Raw genomic sequence first — 16,641 nt, 5'->3', positions numbered from 1 at the left:
TTTTTGTTTTCAACTTTGTCAGTACGTACCTAATACTACTGAAACAACCCTTTCTCCTCATTACATTCATATACAAATCATTTACATTGGCTAACACACATAATCGATTACGTTTTTATTGAACCTATGTGCAAAGACTATGTCATTTGTTTTCCTAAAATGTTCACTCAATTACACTAATATTCACACAACTAGTGCATTATTAACGATTTTATGGTTACATTTAAGCAACTCAAAGCACTTGGTTAAGGTTAGGGAAGGTTGGTTAAATCGGACAAATTCAACACTGACTTGCAACCGAAACCATTCTGATTCATCCAAGTCCTGCACTTTACCCAACCACCCACCCCAACCAGACTTTTGCAGTGTTTGGCAGGCACCAAGTACTATGTTATGTATTACTTTTACTTGTATTAATTCTCCTCTAAATGTTCAGGAGATGAGGTTGAATAAAGACCACACCATCATGGTGACTACAGTCTAACTGTTCCTAGTTAGAAATGCTATCAACCAATTGACTTCCTTAAAATCGAAACTAACTTACCATAAAAAGCCACCAATGACATCAAGTAGATCAGAAACAGACACATAGTGTTTTTGCTTTTCTTGTCCCTTCACGGTTCAATGTCACCTCCGAGATCATTCTGGAAATGGTTCTTGCAAGGTTTTACCGTCCCTCACAGACATAATTGACTGTCAACAGCTTGCCCAGTACAACTGGAAGTCTCCGGTAGCTTGACCTGTTTAGTATCTCCTGTGCCAGACCTGGCAGGATGGGGCGTGTTAGTCAGGCTTAGAGGTGTGGAGATTGCTCAGTCATGTGTGGAAACTGACATTTTGCAAAGTCCTATTTAAAGCCATTTGCACTCACATCTTGGTGCGGTCACCTGCTGGTTGCTGTGGCCCGAGTGATTTGATGGCTTGTCAGCGGTCGCTCCGTTCCTAATGGCAGACTGATTTATCGCAGAGGAGGTGACGGATGAAAACCCTGCTGCTGTCGTATTGAGGTATTAATGAAAATACTAACCTGAATCCCTTTAATCTAGGCAAATTTAAATGGAATGGAACAGTATGGAACATTAGACCACCCAGGGATGGCTGTGCTACGGCAGCTGTAACTTCACATAATCACATCTGTAATTCAAGAAAAATCACTGAAAGGCTTTTGAGCAAGTCAATATATACCAGTTACATTCCTGAATGACATAATTATTTTTCATTGCATCTCTCTAATACATAAATTGCTGTTTTGTATTTTTTCACTATACTTGTTCCTTTAATGCAGTCTTTTTAATGTGGTATACAAAGCTTATTATGGTGCTGACAAAATGCCTAATTTTCCTCCCCAGTACATCTGTAATGTATGTGAATGTAATGAATCGGTCTAACAAATTGGCCATATTTTTTTCTTACTTTTTCTATACACGAGGATTATGTCAGATGAAAGCAACAGTTCAATGTATAAAGAGACGTATTGAGAAATATTGAAAGTTCATATTCAGCTTAATCAGGGAATATGTATTCATGAAGTTTTGACATTGTAATCCAGTTAAAAACTTGCCAGTGCCTTGGGAAACATAGAGGACAGGGCGTATTTGAAAAATTATCAAATACCAGTCAACATCCAGGGCCTGCCTCTGTGCCTTCATCCACTGTGGACTATGAATGTCTGCATAATATTTCATGACAATCCATCCAATGGATCCATCCAAAAATGGTGGACCGACCAGGAGACTGACATTGAGCCGCACACCCAGCATGGCTAAAAATGTGATTTGCTGGCATACCCAACATTTATCAAAAACAACTTTCAAGTTTTGATATTGCCACTAATGTTTTTAGGAATTGTTTGAGCTTCCACAGGCTTCAAATGTCATTATTGAAATGTCACAAGTGAAAATTGGGAAGAAAAATACATATTTCAGGCATTGAGGTTGGTAGATCGATAGGACTGCTCTATGTATCGGGAGTCCGACCTTACCTGATCACTTGCCAACAGAAACTCTTACGTTAATACCTCTTGCTATGTAAATGATCTGTTCTGTCAGCTGTTAATGTGCCATTACAAAAATCTCCATCAGCAGACAGTCTCAGCCGTAGGACATGTGGAGTGTGGGTTTTCATGAAGAGTTAAAAAACACACATATACTGTGGTAGCTCTCCCAAGGGACTATGCAAATGAGATTACAGAGTTTTACTCATCCAATAACAAGATATTTTTTCAACCAAATATTTACTGTCTTACCCTGAAGGTTGTTGCATGTGTTTCAGCTAATATGCTCAATTGGGCCTGATTCCCGGATTGCTGATTGTGCATTTTCAAGCCGTCACATGAGCCTGTTGTGTCTGAGATGCATGGTGATCTGAGATTTTATGTCCAAAGGTGCAATCACACATAAAGTTCACTATCACTGGTTGGAACCACGATTGAAAAGTTCGTGTTTTTTTGCATGTTTGAGGTGTTAATGATCACTGTGACAAATTATAAAGCACCATTCCTTGCAAGGCTTGCAAACAAAAGTCACATGACCTCTTAAGCAGCTCTTGTATTGATCAGAGATTTGGTAACACAATATCCCATGAGGTTAGAGATGTTGTTCCTGGGGCCACACTAATCTGAAGCCAGTGGAGCTTGGAGGACAACTGAGACCTGCAGTTTCAGACATCTTGGTGCCATTATTTGGTGAGCTCCCCAGTTTAAAGACCATTGTTCTATTCTCCTTGAAACAGTCCTCTAAAGTTCGAATACACAGCTTGGAGCTTTGGTGGCAAACTTCCTAACATCATTGACATACAGTTGTGTTCAAAATAATAGCAGTCCCACATCACTAGCAAGATAAATCACTGTTTTTGTTAAAATTTCAACTTCTACACTGCAAGTAATTTTCTATTAGGTTTAGTAAAGGTATAGAAAACCAACAGACCCAACAGGCATGGCGTGCATGCTGCTGATTCTGTGAAACTGAATCATTAACTGAAAGGAGCGTGTTCAAAAAAATAGCAGTGCTGAGTTCAATAAGTGAGGTTATTGATAATGTGAAAAAAACAGGTGTTAAACAGGCGGCCCTCATTTAAGGATCAAGGCAACTGACGCTGCATACGCTGGCTGTGCATTTGTCCTTGAAAAACAGAGTAAAATGTGTCGTTCAAGACACTGTTCAGAAGAAGAGCGTTCTTTGATTAAGGAATTAATCAAAGAAGGGAAAACCTATAAAGAAGTGCAGAAAATGATAGGCCGTTCAGCTAAAATGATATCAAACGCTTTAAAATGGCAGCCAAAACCAGAAAGGCGAGGAAGAAAAAGAAAAACGACTATTCAAATGGATCGGAGAATAACCAGAATGGCAAAGGCTCAGCCAATGATCAGCTCCAGGAGGATCAGAGAAGATCTAAGGTTGCCTGTGAGTACTGTAACAATCAGACGACGTCTATGTGAAGCCAAGCTACCAGCAAGAAGCCCCCGCAAAGTCCCATTGTTAAAAAAAAAGACATGTGCTGAAGCGGTTATAATTTGCCAAAGAACACATTGACTGGCCTAAAAAGAAATGGCGTAATATTTTGTGGACTGATGAGAGTAAGATTGTTCTTTTTGGGTCTAAGGGCCACAGACAGTTTGTCAGACGTCCTGCAAACACTGAATTCAAGCCACAGTACACAGTGAAGACGGTGAAGCATGGTGGTGCAAGCATCATGATATGGGGATGTTTCTCGTACTATGGTGTTGGTCCTATTTATCGCATACCAGGGATCATGGATCAGTCTGAGTACATCAGAATACTGGAAGAAGTCATGTTGCCGTATGCTGAAGAGGAAATGCCCTTGAAATGGGTGTTTCAACAAGACAATGACCCCAAACACACCAGCAAGCGAGCAAAATCATGGTTCCAGACAAACCGCACTGAAGTAATGGAGTGGCCAGCACAATCCCCGGATCTTAATCCCATAGAAAACTTGTGGGCTGACATGAAAAATGCTGTTCATGAGGCAAAACCAAGAAATTCAGAGGAATTGTGGAACGTAGTACAATTGTCCTGGGCTGCAATACCTGTTGACCGGTGCCAGAAGTTGGTCGACTCCATGCACCACAGATGTGAAGCAGTTATCAGAAACCGTGGTTATGCAACTAAATATTAGTTTATGATTCTCAGGAAAGTTGAATCTTCAAGCATTTCTTAGTTTATACAGTACATTTGAGTTTGTAAAGACAGATGTCAACACTGCTATTTTTTTGAACATTATATTTCTTGACTTTCTGTAAAATATTATCAAATTCAATTACTTTTTCCAATTTTCTTGCTTTGAAATAGAAAGTGCTGTGTCCCCAATGCATTTGTATTCATTAAAATACAATTTATTTTAGGGATTTTGACGTTTACTCACCTTTTTAATCACACTGCTATTATTTTGAACACAACTGTACATGGATCTAAATATGCAGTGGCCTGAAGTGGGACCTTAAAATATTCATTTAAATGAGAGAAAGACAAGAAATTAGATGTATTTTAGTCTGCTTTAAAAACAAAACAAAGCAAGTGACACTGAAATGAATTAAAAAACAAGTACAACAAACAGGCAGGAATGTATCTATCTATAGATTTATATAAAGGAAGTTGAAAAGCTACATAGAGCTGAGGGAACTGCAGAGTAATGTTTCTCAGTTGGTTCATCACTTTAAGTGGCCCCTTTCATATTACACACAGTCCATTCTTAATATAAAAATCAGAATCAAGTTGAAATTGTTATTTTCTAAAGGGGTCTAATTTGCAACTTTTTTTTGCAACTCGAATTATTTTTGATCATTTGATTTGTCAGTAGGAGTGAGCGAAACGGACAGTCCACTGAAGCTTTTTTTTCTTTTTCATTAAGATGGCAGGAAGCCTAAGAGGGCTAAACAAAGTAAACAAGGCACAGGACACTGTGATGTGTAAAAGTAAATAGAAAGCCAGCGCTGTACTGGCAGCATGATCATTTGAAGGTTTGGTAAATCAGACATTTATTTACCTGTTCACAATGACCTCAGCTGTGTACTCCTTATAGCCTGAAAGTAATTTAGAGAGCACTAACAGCTAAATCCACAAAAATAAGTGTGGAAAGTGCATCAGACAATAAGACTCAGCCATAGATGATGTCCATTTATTCCAGTCTTCTAAAAGTCATTTTACACCATTTTCAACATATGGAAAATTACTATTGTGTTTATCCACACAAACACTTTTGGTACCCAAAAATAAGGAACCAGTGACAAAAAAATGGATTACGTGATGATGCTGAGATGACTCGATCGCCCGTGAATTCATTGGGAACATCTTTTCATCCAGCAGAAAAAGAGACATTCAGTGAGTACCACTATGGATTTGTACAAGTTGTACACTTTGAGTCAACGCCAGTCAAAGAACATGTACTAGTATGTGTATGTCAACACATGTTAAGCCAAATCACATTACCAGCACATTTTGGAAGCACAGCAAAAAGCAGAAGGAAAGGCATTTTGTGTACTTCTTATAATTCATGATTTCTGGTAGGTACTCAAGGAACATTCAATTCGCATCCCCCACTGAGTATTTCATCTATTGTGCACAGCAGCAAATCTCTGCCCCACTTGTCTGGAAGTGATTCAGCTTACAAAGACTTTTCAGAGTGGTAGGGTTTTCCTGGGGGTAGTGCTCCTTACATGTGGATAGGGCTGAATAGGAGACCAGGAAGCATAGCCAGAGATTTCTTTTTTATTTCTGTGAGAGCATTTAAAGTGTCTGTGTGGTAGCCAGAACACATAGATGCTCTGCAAAATATAATATAACTTAAAAGATTTTGAAGACCTTACATTTAAGCCACCAATTATTCAGGATAATTCCTTGAGGAAGCACTTTGCCAGTCCCTCATCCCTACCAACACGATGCTTCACAGGATATATAATACTAGCAAAGCAAGCAGAACTTTCTTTATACAGTTAGATTTAATTTCAAGGAAATATATTGTGCTTCACAGAAAAGCAATGACTATTGCCATCAGTCTGAGACATGGAAAATGCAATTATATATATATATATATATATATATATATATATATATATATGTATATATATATATATATATTCTATAAGTAACAACTAACACATGGTCTTGCAGTCATGGAGGTATCTTATTGGCAAAACCTTCATTCATGCCTAGTTTATATCATTCAAGTTCCCTTGCAAAATGTTAGATATAAAAACAAGAAAGAAAAACAAAAGAAGCTATCTGTTACACATAGACACACACAGAGACTTGTTGATGTCCCTGGGCCACATCACCTGTTTCCAAAACCTTGAGAGTGTCCTAGCAGCAGACAGCCTCAGTGATCCACCAAAGCGACATTCTTTAGTGTATTATGATCAGACAATAGTTTGAGAAAAGCTATTGTATGTGGTGGTGAGGCTTCAGCCTTGGATCAAAGCAACAAAAGGAAAAATAACACTGGGATGGGTTATTATACTGCTTTCATGAGAAAAATAAGAAATATTCTGACGTCTTTTACTTTCTTGAATGGAACATTTTAGTATGTTCAAATACAATGCTTTCATCTTTTGCTTTCTCTTTCTATCTAGCTATCTATCTATCTGTCTGTCTGTATGTCTAACTATCTATCTATGATGATTAAATAATAAATACTATTTTATGATAATACTTTGGCCTGTGCAAGTATGGACCAAAGTAATAAAACATTCTTTTTTTTTATCAGACTTTTAAACGAGGCAGCACTTCAATGAAAAAACATAACATTTCTCCAATTCCCAGGACTGTGGGGCTGTTTCTATCTTTTTATTGCAAGTTTTGCGTCAGCATGTGTACTTTAAATAATGTAATTTAAAGCTTCTATAATTAATACCAATCATCAACTGGGCCAAATGCTGTGTGTAATCTAACAGAAGTCATAGCGAAGAATTTTAGGGAAGAATTTTCACTCAAATCTGCAGTTCCCCTCAGCTCTACGGAGCATTATAGCATCTTGTAGCTCATCGTTTTGGTTATACGGACCTCAACGTTAGAGCATTTTGGTTCCATCTCACTACTCTCATAAGCGTTTTCAGCAAAGAAGTTTAAGAAATTACTGTATGCTAACTGCCTGGCACCAAACTGCAGACAGACAAAGTTAGTGACTTTTTAAAATCATTTAAACAAAGATGATTTTGTCCTCATAAAACTTGACTTTGTAGTAGTTTCCTTTTTTTTTCTCTCATCCATAGCATTTAGTATGTCTTTTGCTCTGTCATCTATCTCTCTATCTTTGTATCTCTGTCTGTAGCGGATGGTTTTGTCTGCAAAATACTTGACTTTGTAGCCTTTTCTCTTCATCTATGGCACTGCATGTTTTCTTTTCACAACATGTAAAAAGTGGTTGCATGTTATCCTTTGCATCAACATTTCACGGGACAGTCTTGGACGGGACAGTCCAAGACAGATATAAACAAATAAAGTCATTTTGAGTTAAGCCACTCTTTACAATGTTATCTGGTTACTGGTTCTGGATGTGGTCTAGCTTTAGATGTGAATTTTCCTCTTATACAAATGAAGCCAGTATTGTACATTTTAGTTTTGATTTATTCAACCCAGTGCGCTCTGGGGTTTTTTTTTACACTGCCAAGTGAATTACTGATTTGAAAAATAGCCTATATTGTGATGAGTGAGTACATTGAAGTTCACAGAGGAAGGAGGTTCTATATCTAGTAGGAGGTAATTTAATTGCACCCCCTTATCTAACAGATCGTTTAAAACATAAGCATTATTAGAATCAATCATTTTTAATGATAATATAACTGTCAGGGCACGCTGTGGGGGAGTCCATGTGCTCTGTTTTTTTCAAGATGACCATCGACCTGAGCTGAATTAATGAGGAGAGGTTGCAGGAAAACTTTGCACACCAGCTGTCAGCATCGGGGTGCAGCGCCGCTACGTTTATCCCTGTCAGGGCAGGTCACTGTTTCAGAGACATGTATGTGAAACAAATTGTCAAAACATCTGCAAATGGCAGGCTGTGGTCCCCTGCAGTCGGGATGTACGGGGCCTTATTAGCATTCATGACTTTAGTGGTATTGAATTCACAAATTGTGTGCATAAATATATAATGTAGGATATGTTTTGTTGTTAGATTCCAGGCGATGGTTACTCACCTGGAAAAAAGATAAGATATATCTAATTTCAGGAAAAGATAGAGTCATTGTACAGCACTTCCTTATGTTCATTGTTTAAAGCCACTCCAAGCAAATTACTATGAAATAAATTAACTCCAGTCTATAGGTGCTTGTGAGCAGTTTCCTTATCTGTCAGTCTAAGCTCATCGTCATTCGAAACACATTTTGGTGCGTGACTGGGTATTTCTTCCTGGACAAAACACAATGTGAGGCTTGTATGTACATCACTGCCACATGTCTAGTTAACCTCCTCTCTGGATGTCATAGCATTTACATACCAGCACTTCCATTTTCTGTTGTTAATAGATAATGACATTTATGACATAGATGCACAACTGATTGGCGGAAGACTCGTAGTAATTGCCTCTGTAGCTTACTTCTCTTATGAAATAAAAGGCCTAAGCAAGACAGACAGAGTGAATACTTGGATCTTTTACTTACTTAAAAGTAGAAAATGCTGCAATATAAAAAATACTCTGCTACACGTAAAAGTCCTACATTAAAAATTTGACTTACATAAAGAACAGAAGTATTTGAGGCAAAACATATTCATTATGCAGAGTGATGCATTTAAATGTTGCAGCTGGACTGGATGGCACAAATGTCAATTACTAGGGTACATATAATACAGTTGGGTTGTTCAGTCAATAGCAATATATCATATATAAGAAGCTGCTCATACTGCTTGTATGTAAAATCTTATTCTGAAAAGTGAAAAAACTGAAAACTGCTTGACTGTCTATGGTATATTCTAGTCTCCAGTATGTTCAATATGGCTAGCATAAGTAGCATGACATCCTCTATGAAAGACCACTGTCATTATGTTTTATGCGTAGTCCCTAACTTGTTAGGCAGCAATAAAAATCCAAAAAGAAGAAAATCTACACTGTAAATGTCAGGTTTGTGAATTTCAAGAACATCCCACTATAAACCTGCTTGGTGTGTATAAATATTAACTTCCTCTTTACTGCAACAGAATGCAAGTAAAAAGTAGCACAGTTAAAAGTTAGCTCATCATTAGTCAACTATGTGTGATGCCTTTTTCCATTCTGTCAAAGAGAAGGTGACCTTTTAGCAGGCAGATACTGACAGACAGCGAACAAATGAAGATGCCCCACACAAAGGTCATGTGCTTCTTTAAAAAGGACATCAGAGAAAAACATCTCACTGCAGTCAAGGAGACAGTGGTTGGGGACTGAGTAAAAACTGTTTTCTTTGGCAAACAGGTTGCACAAGCGTGATAAGTATTATTTAGGTCTGAATGCCAGACTGACATAAAATTTGTGGCGATGCCTTTTCTTTTCATTTTTTTTTGCAAGAAGGGACTGGGTGCCTGTGTTTGCATGTGTGTGTGGATGTGCAAACTTGATGTAATTTAGCCTGACAAGTGACAGTGATGCTTTACTACTCCAAGAACCCGCAACAGTCCTTGACAAATAAATTTTGTTATATGGGAATTTCTGGAAGAGTAACATCTTTTATCACTACTCTCCCGATCATGTGATGCTGCCATCTGGCTCTTGAAATAACTTAAATGGGTATGTGGTTTGGGAAGCATCCTACTGCCTTTCAATCAAAAGCTACTGTTTTGTGATGAGAGTGTATCCAGCCTGGAGGGGGGGCCGGAGGGCTCTCATGAGGAGCCATCATGTTGATCTGCCGAATTGGAGAGACTGTGAGTGACAAGGGTGTATCTTCTTAGCATAGACAGAAAGCGAAGGTCTTCACACCAAACTTAGCTTTCAACCGAGGGGCCCACAGAGAGCAGGGACTGTCATGTTTGATTTAGATTTGCTCAACCCAGGTAGTGTTTGTTTTTGACATACTGCTTATATAGAAAGAGGAAGCCTATATATGGGGAAGTATACTATCCCTCTGGACCAACAAATAGTGAATTAAGACAGATCTGTAAAGCTTGTTATTAAAGAGAGAGGGCACATAATACAAGTGAACTTGTAGGAATAAAAGGTCACAAGGAAATTGAAGTCAATCAAAGCATAATCACTGTCCACTGTTCACTTTACTATCACATAAACTCTACATGAACCTGTCTTGTCATTAATGAAGATTTACATGCATAGAGATTGACAACCATGGTCAAGAATTCACCATTAAATTAGTCTTCTATAAATCCTGGAAAAAGAGCTGCTATGTCCAATTTAATCAGTAAGTTTGGGAGTGTTGCCAATTCAAATTTACTATAAGCTGGAAAGTGATTATGCAAATGCAAATTGAAAATGTTGAACAAAATGCTATACTGTCACTAATTTGAGGCTATGTGGTGTATTTACTGTACATTTCAAGCTGTTTTCGATGTGGGCATGATGAGCAACACTATTTATGCTTAAATATATATATAAATAAGTGAGTGAAATAATTTAAGCTTTATTTTGATATTTACACATGTATTTACCAAAGGAAAATACTGCTAAAAAACCCAAATTGTTAAAAAAGACAGAAAGGAAACCATCCTCCAATTTGGCTCCATTTTGACCGAGACAGTGCCCAGTTGCATTGTGAATTCTTGCCAAGATCATCCCGCACAGGTCTGCCTTCACACAGATTTCTAAGTGTTGTGCTCAGCATCTGCAGTAAGTGCTGAGGTTCTCTGCTGACCTTGGCCTAGTTTTGCATGAAATCTGTTATCCCGCCTTGCACCTCACACAACATCAGACTGACCTCTTTCAGACTGTCAGTCCAACGAGGCCTCATTAAAATGGGCTGTGTGGAGAGGTTAGATGCAAAGCCTCAACCTCTACTTCCCATAGTCTGAACATCAAAACATGTCATTACATATAGACTATATACCATTTTAACATAGTTTATAACATCTTATCAAGACAGCTCACGAATGGAGGAAATGTATGTGCATATGAAATGTTATATGTCTGGAAGCATAATGGTATACTGCATCTCTGGAGTTACACTATAAGCAGAGCAGCCTATACTGAAATGCCTTTATGGCTCTGTATTGTAAAGGCATTTTAGTATAGGGTGTATGGCACTTTGGATAAAAGCCTACAGTAATTAGAAAATGTAATAGTGGAACCATATGGACTTTTGGACCATACAGGACTGATTTATCAACACAGAACTACTATAACTTATAAGGGCACCTTTGGAATCAAAAACGTATCAATAAAATTTTCACTTTTTTCTGCCAAAATATCAAATCTAGTAAAACAATATCCATTTTCAGTGACTACAGCATTGTTAAACTTTTTTATGGTTATGTTTAGGCACTGGCAGCAAGGTCAGGGAAAGATGGCGGTCTCGCTTAAAACAGAAAAAGTCATTAACATTTAAACCACAATCTGTCCCTTAACCTAACCACAGGCGGGGACCCACAATACAAACCCCAGACACTGGTGTCAAAGTCCTGCGCTTTGTATGCCTAACATCACAACATAGTTGGGAAAACAATTTAGTGCTATATAAAGGTAGTTTCTAGGAGAGAGGATTGGTAGGAAACGTAGGTTATGTATGTTTACAGACGGCCAGATACATTGATATTAATGTGAGTCTAATAATACAACAATTATGATATGTAATTTGAACTCCCTAATCTTGTCATATTACTTTGCACCAAGGCAAATGAAATTCTTTCACACTATGTTTAGCCCTTCATCACAAAGCCTTCTCAAAGGACTCTGTCAGTAAATAATCAACAGTCACAAAACAAAATGATGCAAAGCAGAAGACATAAAAGAGCTGACGACAACTGAACTGATAAATACAGTGTGATGAAGTTGAAACTACGTGTTAAGGGTTAGGGTTATTTGACATTATTTGCTCATGTTTTCTTATTAATTATTGTGCACAGCCATCATCAAATATGAAGGTAATTTGTTGTTTAAAACACGTAAAAAACAATTATACTTCAGCCTAGCTGATATCCCCAACCATTAGTGAAGTCGAGGAATAAATGAAGGTCTTTCAAGGTATAAATACAACTTTAACTCTAAACTAGGAGTATTAAAAGTGTAAGTACAACTCCCACATCACAAAATGACCATAATATAAGGTATCTGCAGAGATATGATCAAATTGTCAAAATATCACTACTCAACTCACTTTGCCAGTCTGGGATTTCTGATTTCGCATTTCAAAAGTGCTCGTTTTTTTTAAAGTGCATGAAATTACAGTCACTGCTTCTTTCTGCAACCATGTCTGTAAACACTGTGGGGACAGCTCATCTGAATGTGTCTTTTGAATACAGCTGTCCGTAAGGTATTATTGAGAACAGAGATAGATGTTTTTAAAATGTATATATGTCAAAAGCACAAACCAAACTTGCTATGAGTATCAAAACTTTGTGGTATCAAAGGTGTGCAGTGTAATCCCTGCTTTCATGTCCCACTCTACAAGTCTATTCCAATCCATTTCCCTAACTTTAGAAATAAGCTCCTCTCATTGGAGCATGAGCACCAGTGATTGGCTGCTTCATATGTTTGTTTGTTGTTTGCTTTGACCAGGGAGACAGTCTTTGAGTACCTTTGATGTGAGGACCGTCTGTGATTTGAAATGGGAGCATAGGCACTGGTGAATGTCCCAGTTGACTTATCCCTTCTTCAGTGTTATTGGAAGCTCATCCTATCAAACAGTCGGAAACAAAATCATAATTAAGGACATTTGTAGTGGGGATTCAACTTTCATCATAGCACAAGCCAGCATAAAGCCCCCAAGCCTGATACATGCCCGACCAACAATATCATAAAGGACAATATGGCTATGTAAGGTCCACAGTGACAAGACCAAATGACTCTCTAGCCAGAGATAATCAGCTTTGTATGACATGTTGACATGAACAGAGTGTTAAGGCATATTGCACTTTGATGCAGGCAACACTGGCACAAAGCTGATTTCGAAAAATGAAATAGGAGAACACAAAGGGAAACATTCCCGCAGTGCCTAACTGGCATCTGCATTAAACAACAATCAGGGAACATAAGCTGGTTTGGAGTGGCTTGGTGCATTAGGCCCTAAATGAGTGAGGGCACTTAATGTCCATCCTGCAAAGCTCCAGGCTGATACTGGATGCATTCAAGGAGTTCTGCCTTCTGGCTCACCCCTCTAGAAAGGTAGACAAACGGCTGGCATGGTTACCAAGAAATGAGAAGCACTGATGTACTCCTCTGCAACCGTCACCAAATGAACAGCAGCCAGCAGCCAGTGCCCAGTCACTGGTTGTTCTCAACATAAGCAATGCTGAATAGGCGGCATTTAGGGCATTTCTGATTCACGAGGAGCAAGTTCAGAGTGGAAAGATACGGGCGATGGCAGAACAAGAAGGGGAAATTAAATGCAGCAGGTTTTGAGTCTGGTTTGTATCCACCTTGTCATGATCACGTAATGTAGTACGCACCCTAGCCTGCTGAGCCACAGGAACCTCCGCAGGGTTTGAGAATTGTGTTGGTAGCAATGATAATGAGACACAAACCTTAACATCTTCAGTAGATTTTCAAGAAAAATGACAAAGCCACCTCACACAGCAGTAGTGGTTAATCTATTCCACCCACAGACTGGTGAGGAATGTATTATACAACCTGTAGTTGACGCTCTGGGTTCAAAGCAAAATTGACTGAACCACCCTTGACTACATTCTTTATTCCAGGGCTGTAAGTGAAACCAAGACAACACATATTAATATTGTATGTGCACATACATAGCTGCACAGACTCACACATAAACCCTCGTGCTCAGCTGCACAAATCAATATCAAGACCCAGTTTCTTAATATCTGCCGTCATTTGACAAATGAGGGGATAGGGTAGCAAAAAATATGAGGTGGGGAATAAAAATATCAGTACATATAGCAGTAAAAGGGAATGTTTCTTAGCAAGACCTGAACAGGGCAATGGGTCATTAAATTATCTGTGAACAGAATGTGATTTCCTGCAGGCAGGAATTGTAAAATGCGATCATCTTTTGTTAGCCTCCCTCATATATAAGCTTGTCTTACCTCCAGAGATGATGAATTAAGTCTGGGGCAGTTTATTGAAACATTGCAGATAAGTGTTCATTTATTCAACATGTGGTATATGTGTGCATTTCCTCTACAGGCTGAGGGGAAGACAGACTGGGCATCATTTTTAGATCTATCATAAGTCTCTTTACATAATAATGAGAACATCCCCATCATGAAACCCATAATTTTAAACACATTCTTAATAACATTTCCACAGATAGCTGAGAACCCCACCTCTACTCCCCTCTTAACATGGCACAAACAGAGGGTTGAAGTAATGTCTGATAGGCAGCATTTAATTCCAATCCATTATTAAGAGCAGGTATGTATATGATCCTGCAGCACAGCAGCCCACACTTTGTATTCAAAAGCGTTTTCAGGCCCCATGCAGTTGTATTACTTTCAGTTACAGCTCATGAATAACATCAAACAGACCATGAAGTGCATAGAAATAGAAAATGTGATAACTACGAGGGTGTATCCAGCCACTGTTTGAAGTACCTTTGAGCCTCCGGATCTTGAAATGTGGGTACAAGGAAATGCACATTGCTGTAGTGCTGTGTAATAAAAATCACTGCGTAAATTGGTTGATTAGAGGATTATGGACATAGCATGAGGGAAGAAATCGCCAAAGGCTTAATAATAATAAAATCTTGAAAAATGAATTTTAACATTCAGTGTATTTCATTATGTATCTCCACTGTTTACGTGAGGCACACATGCTTATGAGTGTGATTTCGAATTCCTGCATTTGGAGCAGATTATCTATTGTGCACCCCAACACTGAGGCATTCCAAATGGTTGTAGAAATGCAAATGAGTGTTTTCTAAAGAGCATATTCTGCATTTCAGCAAAGGAGCCATAGAGCTCATCCCTGAACACAAAGTGGAGGGCTTGCTCATCAAATTCTTCGAGCTCTGTGAGGTTAAATTCATTACATACTCAAGGATAACAAGGCCCTCCGCTATATGGTCTTACTAACTATTCCCTGTCGAACATGGATTGGGAAGGCTTACCTTTAATGAAAGAGATGAATCATGACACACACTCAAATCCAAATTCATGATCACAGTTATAATTCTATTATGTGAAACACAGTTTGGACCTCCTGAATGAAAGCAGGGGGACATATACTCAAAGGGGACAGGGTGTATTTTTAAGGAGATTCATTCAGAAATCTCCTCCCTCGGTATTTAATAGTGCACATGCATCTTATAGCACTAACAGCAGTTAATCCACCCACTTTACCCTCAGGGGACTACCTACACATAAGCCAATTAAAATGCTTTTACAGGAAAACAGCAAAGGAATTCATGTCGGCACTTCCTGCTGATTTTTGTTTCCTGCATTATATCTTTTGGGTTTGTGCCACTGCTGTTTCAAATGTGTTTTTAATTGATGATGATCCTGTGATATGTGTTAAATTAGTTTTAGTCTCTGCAATGTACAGTAATGACTGTTCATTCCATCTTTGATGATGGTGAGTAACAGATTTCCAATCCTTTAAAAGTAAAGTAAATATCTGGATTAAACTTGACAAGATTAAAGTAAGTTGCCATGCATTTCACTAAATGCACTTGCACTGCTCTAATTAATATTTAACAATGAATCAAATGAGTGTGTGAGTGTGTGTGTGAAAGGGGTCGCTCTTAGTAACGGACACACAAAAAATAATGAAACACAGCCAAGTTAGTAACAAGCCGGTGAACACAGAGGAGTATTGAGCAGCTGAAGAGCCAGACACAGCATTTCACACAGGAGTTGGTGAAGACCAAAACAAATCTAATAGAAAAGAGAGAGAGTGACTTACATTGGTCAGGTGACCGGATATACAACCCCATGTGAATACTAATGTTGCTGCATGTCTGCTGACTGTATAAATAAGCCACTGTTTAAGATACACTTTTACCGTATAAACCTTAAAAGGTGATAAATTGTGTTTCAGCTTGGTCCCCATGTGGCAAAAAAAGCGTAGTGTAACAAAATAATCTTAAATTAAGTGTCTACTCACTAGCTTTTTTTCACGTTTCAAAGTGCATCTCACAGTTTTCTTCAGTGAACAGACCCAGGTGTCATAACGTGACTTAGATGCAATATCTAAAATATATAGAAACACAATATCTTGTTTTAGTCTAATTTGGGGCAATATTTCATTCACACTGGGCACATCTGACGTAGGCTTTCAATAGTGGTCAAAGAAAGGGCTTGAAACATATTTGCAGATATTTAAATTGAATTGAATACAGGCCTGTATTTATTCTGCACATGATAAATTATTCGAAACTTCCATTGAAGATTGGAGGGAAGCATGTGTTATGGCTGCCGGAGTACAACTGGATGATGCAGACGTAACTCAGGTTAAACTAAATAAATATAATGAATATAATCACATTTCTGACATTTGTTTTAAATGTTAAGTCTCAGTGTATTCTTATTCATTGTTTGTGGGGCTCTCCTAACATATAAGAGTTTTGGAAGGAGGTTATTTATATGATCTCTTGATTAT

This window comes from Enoplosus armatus, chromosome 10 (genome assembly GCF_043641665.1).
Source record: "Enoplosus armatus isolate fEnoArm2 chromosome 10, fEnoArm2.hap1, whole genome shotgun sequence".
NCBI classification, from domain to species: domain Eukaryota; kingdom Metazoa; phylum Chordata; class Actinopteri; order Centrarchiformes; family Enoplosidae; genus Enoplosus; species Enoplosus armatus.
The sequence above is the reverse complement of the archived record's forward strand: the minus strand, read 5'-3'. Positions refer to the sequence as shown.